The following is a 13,432-nucleotide window of genomic DNA, read 5'->3' as shown; positions in this document are numbered from 1 at the left end:
TTCTATTTTGAACCTCTTATTTACCATTATCAAGTATGTCATGCCATTAGGCAAGCTTTTTTTCTGCTTTAAATAGCAATATTTCGGTTTAAGTGCTTTCCCTAGAAATGTGCACAGATGTTGGAATACAGAGGTTACTAAAAGTTATTTTGGTTTTTTTAAAGAAAAAACTATGCACCTGTGGTTTAAAAACACCAACAGTTGAAACAAGAAGGTGAAACTAATTTATCACTTAATGCAAAACACAGTTGTGCTGAGAAACCAAAACCACACCAGGAATGATTATAAATAAGATGACATTCCTGCCTCCCTTCCATCCTTACTTCAGTACATTAAAAATAAAATCTCATTCATTTTAGATCCTGCTGTAATGTAGAGGACAAATTATACCTCGGAGCCCGAGGGGCACAGTAAACATAATGTCCCTTCTCAGCCAACAAATGAGTTTTGTCTCACATAATATAGTTTCATAAACAAGATAAGAGAACAGAAAAGGAGACGGAGAACCTGATTGCTATTAAGAAATTATTTCCATGAAGGACATGCTCACAATTTCAGTCAGTCTTTATTACAGGGATCATAAGGGAGAACAGCAGCTGTGTAGGACTTACACTCACCTGCTGAAGGTGAGAAAGACCCCAGGGGGAGTGTTTAATCCTAAATGATACCACTCTATAAATGGTACCACTCTATCAGAATTTTGTTTCCAGGAGAGAAAAGGGGCCTTTTAATTTTCAAACATCTAATATTTTTGTCCTACGGCTGTCCCAGTGTGCCATTAAAAGGAATCAATACTTTCATAGCACACAATCAAACAGACACTGTTCAAAACTGTAGGGTTAACTTTGAATTGCCTTCCTTCACTTATTCGCCCTTCCTGCCTAGAAATAGGATGTAACACATGCACCCTCTGGTGGGCATTGAGGCTTTTTGATCTAGCGTGTGCCCAGGATCGCTAGCTAGCATGAAGAAAAGAGAACAGTTCTATCATAGAGTAGGTACAAGGAGTCTTATTCATACAAATCACACACACACAGTTATCTTTCTCCCCTCTTACGTCCTTGTACATTTTAAACACTTTTCACCCCTTGATAGTTATCAAAAATTATGCAGCCAAGAGCCACTGTTTGCTTTATTTCTTTTAGTCCCCTTCATTTTTATTTTATTTAATCCCATCTTTCTTCCAAGGGGCGCAAGAAATCATACATATTTCCTCTCCTCTGCATCCCATTTGGGGCCTCGCAGCAAGTTCGCAAGGTAGATTCTAGGCTGAGAGAGAGAAGCTACATACACCTGTTCATAGCACAGAAAGGTAGCTTTTCTCAGCCTGTAATATTTAATGTTTGTCTTCGATATGCTGCATTCAAGCCACATGCAGGCAGCGGCACATGTCTTCATGGTGCCTGGGGCCAGGCGGGGACATGCATTCCCCCAGAAAGTGGTTCGTCTCTTTTTACAGTTCCAAAGCGACTGAAATGATTCAGCCATAAGTTTTCATGCCCTGCTCTTCCTCTGGTTCCTTCACCCAACCACAGCAGAAGCAAGCAGATCTTTCATTGTGCCTTGTGGCACTTGAGGTGGGGGGTGGAATGGATGAGGGTGCCATGGAGGAAGCAATATCGCTACTGTTCCATCTTTGGCTTGGCTGCTGAGGAGCTGCTGAAGACGATCTCCAGGACTGCAACTGGGCAGCCCTAGATAGGTTCAGCAATAGATTGCTAGAAGGCATTGCATCAGAATGACTGTACAGGTGCCAGCTTGCCGCTCTAATTCACCTTGCTGAATATTTTGATCTCAGGTATTTCTGAGATCTGCATCCAAGGCCCTTTCCCTCTTAACACAGTGAAGCAAGAAGCCAATGCAATACATCCAGGTGTCTCAAAAGGGAAGTTTAAAAGACAAAACTAGTTTCCATTATATTTATTTGATTGACAGAACTGAAGAGAGGTGCTACTCCTTGGCATGCAATGCAAAATGGAAGCAAAAGCTACAATTTAGGGGGCAACTGTAATGACGATACACCTCTTCGTGTATAACAGATAACACAAATGAGAAAATTGTTTGCTTTCAAGGGTCACAGAAAACTATCTACCATTTACGTTAAGAGCAATTAAAAATGTCTCTGAGCCATGAAATAAATGTTTATTGCTTTGGCTATGAGGTAAGAAACAAAAGCTAATGTGCAATTTCTTTTTGAAAGGCATTCTATTTGCGGGTTCCTTGCTCCAAGAGAGAATCCTGGGCTCAGGACACTGCTTTGAATTTTGCTCACATTCTCACTTTAATTAAACAGTCCATAGAAATGCCTCACTGCGAGAGAAGGAGGAGCAGATCTAAATCAAGCAAAAGAGAGATGGAAATTGTGTCAATATTTTACACGTAGTTCGGTGGCTTTGTTTTAGTCTCTGCCTCTAGAGGAAAAAAGATTAAAATACAATCAATCCCACCACCTGCACACAGCAGACAGGGGAAGGAGATAACCGGCGCTGATGTTTTGAAATCCAGCAGCCTACACCTGTCTAATCCAAGATTGCCAAGGGGTTGGGGACAAAAGAAAGCTCACTCGCTTTATTCTTTTGCTTCTCAGTGGCCTTCAAAAGGTTTCAATTTACCAAAGCAAAAAACTAACATCTCTCACAAGCTGGAGGGGGGAAAGACAGCCTTCTTGGGAAGTAATTTTAAATAGGTTTGGGGGAGGTTGAAAGAAGGTGGAAATGGTTGCAAAGAGTAAAGCATTTTTCTCTCTCCCCCCCCCCCCCCAGTAATTAGAAACACCACTGTCATCAACATGCACATTTTATGTATAGACAGTGACATCTAGTGAGAAAAACTTGAATGTTTGGTTGGATATATGAGTTCAGAGAATGAACTAAGCAGCAGCAGAGAAGGAGAATGGATGTTTTGAAATGAGAGCTTGGGTTCTAAGCATTACTTTTCATTTTTTAAGTTTTTTAAAAATCAAAAAACTCTATTCAGTAATAACTAGGTGCAATCCAGCAGATCTTTGTTTACTCTGTAAAACAAAACCCCAGCAGAAACGAGTTGGCCTGGATCCCAAGATCTGTGCCACTAGCGCAGACACATGTTCCTTGACCAAAAGCCTTCCATACTGCCCGGCAAACCACAGTTTTAAACTGAGGAGAGTACCAAAAAGCCATTTGTGATCTGTCATATGGTCTTGTAATTCAAAGGAAGAAAGGGGTGGGGGTAGTCTAATGTCTTCGCATCCCAGCTACTGAATTCAATGTCTCATTAAATTTGCACATTATTTTAAAAGACTCACAAAAGAGCACAATTCACCTCTTGGACAGCATCATGCTCTGTTGTCCCAGCAGCAAAAGAGGTTCTTCAGTACTGAGAGTTGAGCCACAGCCACAGTTTTAAAAAAAGTAATTCCATATAATTTTACTCTTTTTACCCCAGGCAGTTGGGGATGTTGAACTAGACTTGTCAGTTCTTCCCCATGTACCAAACTTCACCTCACCACTTCCTCAATAAATTTTAAAAACTGGGTGGAACTACAATGTGACAAGTCATGATCTGGACCATGGCCAGGATCCAAATAGCTACTTTAGGCACACTTAATGTCTTGTCTATGCCTGACAGCTTTTGCTATGTTTTAATTGGGTTGTTTTCTTTTCTTTAAAGTGTACATTCCCATGCCTTATCACATACCAGCTTCAAGTTCAGCAGTGGTTCACTGAGCAGCACAATGTTCTGCTGTTTAGGAAACTTGAACCCAAAGTGTCCTTGAGCTGAACAATTTTCTTTAGATTGCAGACGATGTGCTGAACCATCCACTAGTTCTGCAGATTGGCTAAATCCACCAAAATGATAACAACATGGATAACATCCCATATGGACCACTCCAATGTGTTATATGTGGAGCTACCCCGGAAGATGGTTCAGAAATTATATTCTGGTTGGTCACTGGTCTGCACTGGTTTCCAGTTGGATTCCAGGCTCAATTCAAGCTGCTCATTTTAACTTTTAAAGCTCTAAACAGCATGAGACTGGGATATCTCCAAGACTACCTCTTCCAACATGAAACAACACTAAGACCCCCATCTGGTAAGGCAGGTAATGAGCCAGGATAAAGCCTTTTCTGTTGTGATCCCTATCTTTGGATGCCCATGAAAGCTTAAATCCTGACTTAGTATAGGTCTATTTAGTTCTGCCTATGTCTATACAGTGGTACCTTGGTTCTCAAACTTAATCTGTTCCGGAAGTCCATTCCAAAACCAAAGGCACACTTTCCCAAAGAAAGTAATGCAAAACGGATTAATCCATTCCAGACTTTTAAAAACAAACCCTAAAACAGCAATTTAACATGAATTTTACTATCTAATGAGACCATTGATCCATAAAATGAAAGCAATAATCAATGTACTGTACTATAAAATAAATAAGAGAGTATTGTAGATGATAAAAATTAAAATTAAAGTCCGTTTGATTTCCGAAATGTTCGAAAACCAAGGCACAGCTTCTGATTGGTGCAGGCGACCTGGAAACAATAGCTGACAGCCACATCAGACATTCGGCTTCTGAAAAGCATTCAAAAATTGGAACACTTACTTCCGGGTTTTCGGCATTTAGAAACCAAGGCGTTTGAGAACCAAGGTACCACTGTACTGACTACAGGAATCAAATAAATGCAGTCTTTCCAGAGAGGGCCCAAATGATTAAACCAGTATTGTAGGCAGAAGGACATATATAAGATGCAGATGGGAAAGAGAATTATGTGGGACTCTTAGGGGTGGGATATAGTTGGGTGGTGAACAGATGTCCCTGTATCTCTCTGGAGCAAGAGTACCCAATGTGCTTCCCTCCAGATGTTGTTGGACTACAACTCTTATCGGCCCTGACCATTGGCCATGCTGAATGATGCTGATGGGAACTGTAGTCCAACAACCACATTGACTACCCCTGCACTAGATTGAAGAGGTGGCAGCAACCACTGCTGGTTCCACCAGTCCAGGTCATGAATACTAATGATCAACAAACGAGTCAAACTGCCTGTGAACAATGTACAGCTAAGTGACAGAGTCAACCAACCAGAAAACACTGGATTTTTTTTCTCCACTGTAATCATTACCTTTACTGAAAATAACTCTGGGTGTTCCTTTGCAACAAATGAGTGAAGTGCATGTTCCGGCAGTCTCAGGTTTTTTAAAGAGCACCAGAATTCATTCTCTAGTACTCTTTTCTGAATATTTCCTACCTAATCATTTGTTTTTCGTTGGCACAGCAGTTCACTTGCAGACAGGCTAAGAAGTGGGCAGTTGACACGTTCCAGTGTCTGCAAAGGGGGAGAAGCTGGGGTTTGCAGCTCTTCCCAAGCCTCAGTAATGCAAGGCTTGGGGATGAGTGAAAGTTACTACGCCCCCCCACCCCGGCAGATGCCACTTCCCCCTACGAAAGACCTATGTACAAATTGTTAAAGTCTCTACACGCAGGATGACAGCAGCTCAATTCTTCAAGAGCCACAAGGTCTTTGCAATGCAAGGGGAAGGAATCTGCAGCCTTCAGATATTGTTGGACTACAACTCCTATCATCCATGCTTGCCTTCCTGGGTTTTAAGCAATTACATAGATGTATCTGCAGTTTTTAGGTTCTTATACTAAGGAAGATGGACAGAAGTGTCTCCAGGGAGTCACTTATCGGCAGGAAATGTGTGAGCATTGCTCTGGGGGACGTAGGGCTGCTGAGCTATAGTGTTGGATTAGGAGCTGGAGAGGGGGAAGAATAGTAGGGCTCTGCTCCACTTTGCCCTAGTGCCCAGGTCTGGAGTCCAACAACATCTTGAGGGCCACCAGTTTCCCATGCCTGCAGAAAATATTTAACTTCTCCAAGGCAATGTGTGAGAGTTCATGCCTGCCTAGAAGTCATATGCTAACTAGGGTTTTACTATCCAAGGCCCGCTCCAGTCTCTGCTGGTTAAGACGGCTCCTCCTGCCTGGTGGTGAAATATGATTGGCTAATGCTTCTGATAAACCATGATAAGCATGTTCACCTTGACTGCACAGAATGTTGCTCCTTGCATCGTTTTCTCAGGCTCTTCATCTGCCTATCAGGGATTTCTAAGCAAAACAAGAACCCTGTACACTTGAGTTCCATCAAGTCCCAGCCTGCTGAAATCTGAGTGCAAGGTCAAGATAACCAGTCATTATCAGATAAAGCCAGCTGACTTTTTTCTCTGGTTGCTGCATCCTCCACCTATGCCCATGCCTTTCAGGAATAAAGGTGCTTTAATTCCACTGGAAGCACAATAAGCATGGAGGCCAAACCCTAAGAGATCATAGAATTGCTCCTGGGACCTTATGCTTAAGAGTAGGTGTGGTGGTGGTGGTGGTGGTGATAATTTATTTCTCCAGCGGTGATGTCAGGTTTGAGGAGGTCCTGGCAAAGGTGCCCTCTACAAGGCACTGGGATGCTCCTGCCTCTCTCCTTCCACCCTTCACAGACAGATAAAAATATTTCAGGGGGAGGGAGGTGTAAGTACAAGTGTGTAAAGTCTCTGAGAACAGGATGGCAGCAACTCAATTCTATAACAGCTATGGGGTCTTTGTGATGCACAGGGGGAAGGTAGCAACATTTTAGAGGGGTGAGGGTCTCTTTCAATATAAAAGCTCCCATTAAGACACATCACCTGTCAGCAGTTGAGGGGGGTTGTCAAGTTTTAAGAGATCTTGCCTCAGAGCATCTGACATGGACAGCTCTGCTCACAGAACTCTGATAAGAAGTCTTCCTATTTAAATGCAGTCATAGGGAACTGCAAATTTGATCAGGTTGTAGGAGATGTGTGCTTAGCCTTTTCCTCATGGGCTGAGGCCACCGTAACAGCATCCAGCATTACAGGCCTCCATACACCCCACGTCATGTTTTGCCCTGAAGAGGCTCCTGACAAATTGACAACTTTGAAAAACTGGTCTGAAAATTCTCTCTACATGCCACTGACAGACTAGAGGGAAAGGCCACGGGACAGGGGATTTGGAGAATAAACACAGAAACAAGGTATAGAGAAAAGTCCGGATCCAGTCCCAGCTGGGGAGCCGATACCTTAAAAGTCAATACATGCAAAATGCGACATTTTCACACCATAATACTCGAAGGGCTTGGTTTCTGGCCTTTACACTTCCATGGAGGATTTCCCTTTCATCTGGACAGAAAAACAAATGGATTTCTGCTTAAGGCAGAATGAAATCCCAAGATATCAAAGATATACAGAGAGAAAAGGCAGAATTTTCCTCTGCTGTGCTGAATCTGGGACCCAATTTCCACAGCTGTGGATCTGGAGAGTTGAAAAGAATGAAAGACTAGGAGGTGGGGGGACCCCTTGGGGTTGTTAAGGGAAATATTTTACTTTTCTCATCTTCAAACAGACGCACGCAAGAGATGAAGTCCAGAAATCTCTCCTATCTGGAGAAGCAAAGGGTTTTAATTAGGGCTCCCATTATAAGTGGAGTCAATGAAAAAGTGACGGAAAAGCAGAATCACAATTGATGCCTGGATAAGGAATAAAAGCATGTTACTCTGATGCACTAAGTACTGCTGAAGACAAACTTGGATTGGATTTACTAAGGAAGCTCATGAATCCCTTTGAGAAGCACTGATTATGTTGCACACATATTATTTCTTTCATTCATCCCCTGTGTGTACAGTGATACCTCGGGTTACAGACGCTTCAGGTTACAGACTCCGCTAACCCAGAAATAGTACCTCGGGTTAAGAACTTTGCTTCAGGATGAGAACAGAAATCGCGCGGTGGCAGTGGTAGGCCCCATTAGCTAAAGTGGTACCTTAGGTTAAGAACAGTTTCAGGTTAAGAACGGACCTCCAGAACAAATTAAGTTCTTAACCCAAGGTACCACTGTATTTGTGTGCGTGTGTGTGTGTGTGTGTGTGTGTGGTGATATCCATACTCAGAGGAGCCCCAACAGAAATAAATAGGCTACCTTAAGTTCATTTCTCTAATTCCTCTGAAAAGAGTAGCCGTGGGTTACATTCCAAAGGGTTATGGGTCCAGCATCATTCTGCCCCCTTCCCCGTCACCTCAGCACATTCCACTGAGGGCATCTCACCCAAAGTTCTTCCAAAACTTGGAACTGACATTGCAAATATCCACCTTTAAAATGTGTTCCAGTACATATTCTGGGGGGTGGGGATATACTTATTACAATATGTATTTAAATCATAAATCTGTACGTTCTGACTAAATGGCACCTGGCCAAATTTGTCCACTGCTGCAGGTGCTGCTTCACAGTGACCGCTCCAGCAAGCCCAGGTAACTGACCAATATGCCACCCCCTTCATGTTAATTGCCATTTGGAAAAGGTGTGCATAATTGTAGCCTTAGTGGTTCAGATGTTGCTTCCTCTGTGTGGGAATGCTTCATACAGAAGGATGTCAGTCATCTGAAACAGCCCATAGAATTGTCACTTTTCTATAATGGAGAGCATGGTACTTTTGGGTCAGTTTATTATATAATTCTAGATAGCATGCAATGTTGTGAATTATATCCAACCTCCCTCTTATGATGGTTCTGTTTATAACATTTAGAAGGGTCAGAAAAGTTACTTGAATGGCTATGGTGACAGTGCTATCGAGCACATTATAGTTTCTCCTTCATTATTCACTTTTGTGAACACTTTTGAAGAGTTAGAATGAACAGAAAGCGACCACCGCTTTCCAGTATCAGTGACAGTATGTCCTCTAATATAATGCATGCCTACAAATGAATCTGCAAGAGTCAGTGGGGAAATGCAGGGTGTAAAAAGACAGGAATGGTCTTACAGGTTGAACAGCAATATGAAAACAAGTGGGGTTCAGAAAAGGACAGAGTAACATTGTTCAATTCCCATTCTACAATTCTATATCATCCCTGACCACTGACTAGCTAAGGATGGTGGGAGCTGTGATCTAAAAAAAGCTGGAAACCCAGGTTTGGGAAACACTGCTTTAGAATGAAATATTAAGGGTACGATCAGCATTAACAGAGAAAGACAAAGACAACATTTAGCTGCTTATAAAGTGAGGTGGAGAAATTGCCTTGCAATAAAAATGAGCTTCTCCACCCCACCCCACGAACCCTGCAAAAAATAAACTTGCATGGCAAGCCCATTAAATTAGGCGTTTGGCTGTCCTGGTGGAAGCAGATGGATTTTGCACAAGAGGCTAAAGTGATGAGGAACAGCTGATCATCATAAACCTAAGACAGAGACAGGAAACTTGTGACCTTACAGATTTTGTTGTAATACAACTCCTGTAATATTTGACCATTTGCTATGCCACTCAGAGGGCTGGTGGTTCTCCATCCCTGACTTAACAAAGGAATCATGAATAAGAGCCCAGAACAGTATAAAAGAAGTACAAGCTCCAACCTGTGTGCCTTTACAACTGCTATAGCCACCAATCAAATGAGGTAATACTGCCAGAGGAATAAAAGGTTGGTTGTTTATGAGGCTTGGCATGGAGTGAATAATAGGTTTGCTACAAAGCAAGAATGGAAAACACCGAGTGGCCAACACAGATTATCTGGGAAGCAACAACAGAGGAGCAGTGCCAGCTTATTAAAGATATCCTAAGAAATGAAACTGGCTCCGGGGGGAAATAGGTCACAAGAATATTTCCTAATGTTAAAAGAGACAATCTATGCAAAGCATTCAAATAATTACTTCCTTTACACCAGCTAGGCACGTATGCAGCTGTCTTTCTGTAAGAGCAAACGGAACATCTCAAGATGTTCTAAACAGGCCATACTTATCAAATCAGGAAGGGATCTTTGTTCAAGATTGAGCAGGAAGGTCTGAAGGGGGAATGTTTGTGTGCCAGGTGAACGTGCTTAGCATCCTCCATGTGAATGAGGTTTTCTGACTGCACAGAAGAGGAGGCTTCCCCAACCTGGTGCCCTCCAGATGTTTTGGACTACAATGTTGATCATTCGTGACCGTGTGGTTATGCTGGCTGGCACTGATGGAAGTTGTAGTCCAAAATACCTGGAGGGAACCAGATTGGGGAAGCAACACCTAGAGGATTCAGCTGAATGTGTGAAGACTCTTCTTCAGAACTTCCTGGTTAACGTGCAAAGGTTTGAGGCTGTGGCTGGCAAGAGCACCAACTTATTGGAAAGAATTCATAGGAAGGAGGAGTCAAACACTGCTGGCTTCTCAGCAGGGAAGATGGAGGAGCCCTTGCATTCCCTCCCTTTGCTATAAGCCTGGAGGTGGAGAGCTTCCAGCCTGCAGGCCAAATTTTGCCTCCCCCATTGGCCAGCTAGGCTGTTTTCCCCAAATCATACTCACCTTCCCTACACCTGTCATATGACAGGCGGAGACCCGCCTCACACAGTCAATCCCTGCAGGAAGCAGGACCAAACTCCCAACACATCAGCTGATGTGCTGGAAGTTCAACCCTGCTTGGTCATCATCTTTACAACTCCCACAGGCAGACACTGATAGATAGGTGGGGCCAGTCATGTGATGGGAGATGATAGACAGGCAGGTCGTCCTGCCCATCTGTCAAAGTTGGCTTGTGAGGCAGGGAGAGATCAAGATCTGGTTCTGCAGCGCAAAACATTTCCCTATAACCTGATGGCACTGCAACTAAGTCTAAGAAAAATCTGCCTGAACTGAAAGCCACTTAATGGAGAATTTCCTAGGACAATTAGCACTATCTTACATCAGTGTGGAGGGAAGAGATCCAAAAGCCTGGTATGTGACAACTGCATTAAGAGCTGGAAGTTGTCAGAAGTCGTTGGCAGTTACAGCAGAAACAATGCAAATTACATGACAAATTAAGGCTGCAATCCGAAACAAGCTTGCTTGAAAGTAAATCCCAGTGAAATCACTGGAATGAACTTTTGAGTAAAGATGATCAAAACCAAGGTATCAAAACTTAAAATGGAAAAATGGAAACAACTTACAGTGTATAACAGCTGCAACAGACTGTTTAAATAACACACACTCACACAATGTATATAGCGAGTGACCTTTTCTCATTATTTCCATCCATACATTCTCATATATAGTCAAACCTTGGTTCCTGAACAGCTCAATTTTTAAACATTTTGGCTCTTGAACACCGAAAACCTGGAAGTAAATGCTCTGGTTTTCAAACATTTTTCGGAACACAAACGTCTGACGCGGCTTCCGCTTGAGTGCAAGAAGCTCTTGCAACCAATCGGAAGCCACACCTCAGTTGTCAAAGGTTTTGGAAGTCAAATGGGCTTCCGGAACGGATTACGTTCAACAGCCGAGGTTTGACTGTATATATTGAATAGAAATACACTGTCCTGAACAGGTGTGAAACAAAGCAATAAAGGCAAACAGAAGTTTCCTGAAGAAAATATATGTGTGCTGATCTCTTCCAAGCCACTTCTTCAGCAAATGCATGTAAATACTTTGCCAATTCCTTTGGAACCAGGCAAAGCAAGGTCTGTTTTCCTGGGAATTTGGGGAGCACCAGAGAAAGGATAGTGTTGTTGAATATATTTTAAATATATGTATTTATGGTTGTTGTTTTGTTGTTGTTGTTGTTATCATCATCATCAGTATTTTAAGGTAAAGGTAAAGGGACCCCTGACCATTAGGTCCAGTCGTGGCCGACTCTGGGGTTGCGGAGCTCATCTCGCTTTATTGGCTGAGGGAGCCGGCGTACAACTTCCGGGTCATGCGGCCAGCATGACTAAGCTGCTTCTGGCGAACCAGAGCAGTGCACGGAAACGCCGTTTACCTTCCCACCAGAGTGGTACCTATTTATCTACTTGCACTTTGACGTGCTTTCGAACTGCTAGGTTGGCAGGAGCTGGGACCGAGCAACGGGAGCTCACCCCATCAGAGGGATTCGAACTGCTGACCTTCCAATCAGCAAGTCCTAGGCTCTGTGGTTTAACCCACAGCGCCACCTGCGTCCCCATCAGTATTTTACTTGGTTGTAAATTGCTTTGGGCTTTTTTTAGTGGAAGCAAAATATAAATTCAATAAACCTAAACCAAACCAAAACTTTGCAACAACCTTTACGCTGACCTTTGACACTATTAGAAACAGCCAAGCCAAGGCCAACGGGAGAGGACCTTAGCATGAGACACAACATCCATCTTTCCCTTCCAAGCAGCTCACCAACTCAGTTGCCATCTGTGGCAGGGAGTTAATAACAGTATGTAATGGCAACATAACATATTATGGTGCTTTCAGTGTGCTTCACATGTATTAATTAGTAGCATCCTTATAACAATTCCATAAGACAAGTCAATGTTATTAGGTTTATTAAATGTATACAATGCTTCCTGCTTCAAGAAGCCCTAAAGCCATTTGCAACCAGAGTAAAAGCAAAATATAGAAATCTCATAAGTGTGTCAAAGACAAACAAAAAAGTCCATCCCCATCATAACCACACTACTCAACCTAACACAAACGCCAAAGCATCCTATCACTGATGCTGTCCAAATACCCAGGAAAAAACGTGCATTTGTCTCGAAGTTAGTGCCAGGCAGGCCTCCCCGAGGAGAGCATTTCAAACACAGGAGCTACTACCAAGAAGGCTTGTTGTCTCCCCATATTGCTCAACCCAAGGCTGAGAGAGAGAGAGAGTGGTTTGCCTAAGGCTCCCTGTGAATTCATGGCAGAGTTAAGATCTGAACTGGAGGCTTCCCCATTCATTTACTTGGCCTCTTAACTACTACTTTATACCAATCCACTAACAAATACATGCAGGTGTAAAATATAATGTCACATGCATGTGGGATGTGGAGCACATTTATCACACCAGCATGCCAAAACAATCTCACTTACAGCAGTCCCGAAATACCTCTTTTAATCTGCAAAGGCTACCCTCCCTCTCTGAACAACAATTCCATTTACAATTTAGCTCCTTGTTTCCCAGCATTATTCCTACTTGAAAACACTCATCTACCAGATGATTAATCAAAATCACATGGTGGGATTAGAAGGATTTCTTAAAAATAAATAGGAAGCGTGATCTCAATTTCCTAATTTTCCATGTTCTGTGTATAGATGACTCATTTTTTCAGCATCCCTCGGAGCCTGGTTACACTTGTTTGTTTTTGCATATACAGTATCTGAATAGCAAGGTTTGGGAGGGAGAATTCCCATTCTTTGTTCCTTCCTGGAACTAAATTGGCATCAACGCCCAACAGATGAGTCATCGAGAGCTAGAGGCCTCAACTATTGCACCAGATTAATGGAGCTGTCCATTCCTGTACATTCAGTGGGATTTACAATTCTCACATGAGTGTAAATGCTAGGTTGGACAACAACTGAATCTGAGCCAGGTTCTCCCTTTTCACACATAATTTCACACAGTAAATGCAGCCCTTTAAGTACTGAGTTTGCATAACAAGTGTGAGCAGCAGCAGGCAGTGGGGTGGGGTGGAAGCACTTAGCATTTGCCCCATGCCACCCTCCTGGTAAGCAG

The sequence above is a fragment of the Podarcis erhardii genome, assembly GCF_964252035.2.
Source record: "Podarcis erhardii genome assembly, chromosome: 9".
Taxonomy (NCBI): Eukaryota; Metazoa; Chordata; class Lepidosauria; order Squamata; family Lacertidae; genus Podarcis; species Podarcis erhardii.
The sequence above is the reverse complement of the archived record's forward strand: the minus strand, read 5'-3'. Positions refer to the sequence as shown.